We start from the raw sequence: 3,839 nt of genomic DNA, 5'->3' as shown, positions 1-3,839 counted from the left end.
TGCTTCCCAGTTTCCACTACCAGGGCCAAATGTCTTTGGCATCAGTCGTGGTAACTCTTGGATTTATTTGCCTGAATAATGGGGGAAAAAAATCCTTATTGAGCGGAGTTCTGCTGTATAACCAACCTATGCAGGTGCGTAGGTTTTGTGACCTAGAGCCGGTATTAAGGGGTACGGATTTAGCAGAGCCGAGTGTGGGCCCTGGACTCCTTGCACGTATGTGAGCTTAAGGCCTTCCTATGAGGCAGAGGAATATGTGAATGGAAGTTTGGTATGTAGGTACCCACACACCTAAGTTGGTAAAAAGAACGGGGCATGTGTAAACACCTGTGTGCATGGGCAGTAAGGATTCGATGGGCAAATAAATAGGGAGTGGGTTGAAAATCCTTTGAGCTCCTGCTTGGGAGCCAGGCATTTCTCTGCAGCTTGTCAACCACCACCTGCTTACCCGGTTTTGTCCTAGTCTTCACACTCTGGGAGCGTTGGCCTTGGGGGCAGTCAGTGTTCGAATCCTGGTTCTACCATTTAGGAGCTGCTTCAGTTGGACAAATGATCCAGTATCTCTGAGCCTCAATTTCTTTGTCCACAAAATGAAAATATTCTTAAGGCCGTTCTCAGGTGTGGATACTTTTTTTTTTTTTTTTTTTTTAAGATTTATTTATTCATGAGAAACACAGAGGGAAGGAGAGACGCAGGCAGAGGGAGAAGCAGGCTCCATGCAAGGAGCCCAGTGTGGGACTGGATCCTGGGCCTCCAGGATCAGGCCCTGGGTTGAAGGCAGGTGCCAAACCGCTGAGCCACCCGGGCTGCCTGGTATGGATAATTTTTAATACGGGCATAGTAGGGCCACACTTCTGATCAGTCTTTCATCATAATTAGCTCAGGTTTGGTTTGAGCAATTTGATGTGAGTATGCTACCTCACGTCTTTAGGACTCAGTCAACTCATTGTTCCCTCTAATATTCCATCTTCACCAATCTCTTCAAGCTCCTAAAAGCTCTCACCTTCAGAGACAATCCCAACTGCTATCTGTGAAGAATTGAAGCATTTCTCAGCTTTGTCCCTTTCAAAACAATAAACACCTGCATCCATACAAAATGACAGTTGTTTGATTCTGAGTCATGTAGTAGAAGTCTAAAATCTAAATATATTTGTCAGTCTCTTTCCAATTGTTAAACAGTTCATACATAGATTTATTGAAGGATGTAAGAAACATTAAAATAATTATGCCTACCACAGAGGTCACAATCTGGTTACGAAGAAAAGACATACATACTGGAAAAATTTGTGAACAATGATACATAATAATAGTTTGTAACGGATAGTCACAAGGGTCAAATTTCAGTACTAAGGATAATACAGTATTGTAAAAATGGGCCAATTATTTAAAAATGCCAATTATGATTGGTACATCCTCAGCAGGGCACTGCAAAATAATGTGGATCTTATACTCACTTTTTAATGTAGAAAAAGCACTGGGATGTTAGTTTTTTCTACTGCTAACTAGCTACTCCGACCTAGGAGACACTTGAACTTATCTGCTGTAGATTCTTACTTGTAAAAAAAAAAAAAAAGTAATTATCTAATCTTTATGATCCCTTCCAGCTGTAAAATACAGTGATTTTACTGGGAAATTTATGTTTGAAAATCCGTGAACACACTAGCCTCAATAATACATGTAGTTTTCTCATTTATGTTAGGTAGTTTGGATTCTTGTCAGGGAAGAATAATTCAAAGTGGCTTACTAATATTGTGCAAGTTAAAAATACCAGTGCTATTTGAGCTAGAACACCATATGTGAGGAAACACAATAGGATAGAAATTGCTCATCCAAAATGTTATAGATGCAGAAAATCGTCAACACTTTTTTCAAGCCATAGGAAGATGCCAAAAATAATGAAGGTACAGTTGTATAACCTCATAGGAGAGTCCAGCTTCCTCTCAGTTCTTTCTTCAGTAATATGATACCGGTGAGGAACTCAAGAGTATGGCATCAAACCAAAGCTATCTCTACTTTTATTTTTTTTTAAAGATAGTTTGTTTGCCTCATTTGTATGTACTGTAATGGTTAAATGAGAAAATACAGAGAATTTATCCTGGCACATAGTAAGCGCTCATTAAAAGTTGGCTCTTAGTATTCTTCCTATTTTTATAATTAGTAGGGTAGATAATTCACCAAGTATATGCAATACATTCTTTTTTACATTGTCTTTATTTCATTGCCTTAGACTAAGAATTTTTTAAAAGATTTTATTTGAGAGAGAGGAGGAGGGAGGAAGGGAAGGGGCAGAAGGAGAGGGAGCCCTAACACAGGACTCTATCCCACGACCCTGAGATCATGACCTGAGCTGAAATCAAGAGTCGACACATAAATAACTGAGCCACCCAGGTACCCCTTAAACTAAGAATTTTATCAAACTAAAACACACATTATTTTGAGGGCAATGGGAATGAGAAATGTTAGTGCTAGGTTTGCCTATCTTTGAAAATGAGTAAGTTCAGATGAATTACATATAGGAATAGAACCCCGAGTTTTCCTCTGGTCTAAGTTAATTGTACTTTTAAGAAAGAGAGATTATAAAATAAGTAGGAGGTGTTACATCTCTTAAATGGTAGAAGTCTCTAGATTAAATCACATAAATCACTCTAAGTGATCCTGGATATATGCACGAATATGTTTATATTCAGGTGATGTATACATTTAAAATCTTAGAAACTTAATGAAGTCTTGAAATAACTAAAGCAATTACAGACAGCCCGGGTTACTCCAAGATCATTGTTGGAAATCATGTGTTTGGAAATTCACTTCATTGAAGGAAGAAATCTATATTTTTATGAATTTGGAGTGTTCTAGTCCTCTCTATAATTTCATGACTAAAGGTTTATTTTGAAATAATCCACCTATGGTATCTTACATAGAAACTGTATAACAAAAGGATGAGTGAAGAGCTGTTCCTAGGGAGCCTGTAGTAAAAGGACATGTTGGTGCTAGAGTGATGGCCGATGTCCTCAGTAGCGTGATCACAAGGTAAAGATTTGTTGAATGAATAGCTATGGACATATTACTTCTTGAGAAAGGAATGCAAAATGAAATATGGTTGAGGTGGTTACCATTCTCACAAAGTTAGGAATCCCTAGTCTAAGCTGTCTAGTTTTGATGGTTTTCTATCTTCTAGCTTCTTTCTTGGGCTGCTTTCCTTGCTCTTTATGAAGAACTCCAGAGATGTGATCATCTTCCTTGGAAGTCATTTCTACATCTAATTATTGAGGAATCCAACACATATTCTGCATCGTGTATTTTCTGGCCTGCTCTCGGTGGACCATGAAATTCGTAGTTGATTCATTTAAAGTTCTCAGTACCTTGTAAACAACAGGTCCTATCAAATGAAATTGATCCAGAAAAATTCTTCCTATATCCTACAAAATACATTGTGCTACTTTGAGCTTTTCAGTCTTTTTAACGGCCATAGGTAGTAATTGTTCAACAACTCCTTAGAGAATCTCTGAATTTAAAAAATTGTAATTAAAACTACCTTGTAAACTAAGCAACTTAAGTCCTCCGCTTCTGCCCAATAAGATCTACCTTTCATCTCTTTGATGATATAAATTGTACTTGCCCTAGGAGAGGAGAACTAATGTTTGTTGAAATTCAGGGTTAGAGCTGAATTTAAGTCTTAGCTATGTTTTTAAAGCTCTTTGACTCTAGGTAAGTGATTTAAATTCTTTGAGCTTTAGATTTGGACTATTAAATTTATTTAATTTATTTGGACTATTAAATTTATATTTATATATTTAAATTTCTTTTAAAAATAAATAAGACCCCAAAAGAGTAGGGGTAAG

This window comes from Nyctereutes procyonoides, unplaced genomic scaffold, assembly GCF_905146905.1.
Source record: "Nyctereutes procyonoides isolate TBG_1078 unplaced genomic scaffold, NYPRO_anot_genome, whole genome shotgun sequence".
NCBI lineage: Eukaryota > Metazoa > Chordata > Mammalia > Carnivora > Canidae > Nyctereutes > Nyctereutes procyonoides.
Note: the sequence above shows the minus strand (reverse complement) of the source record.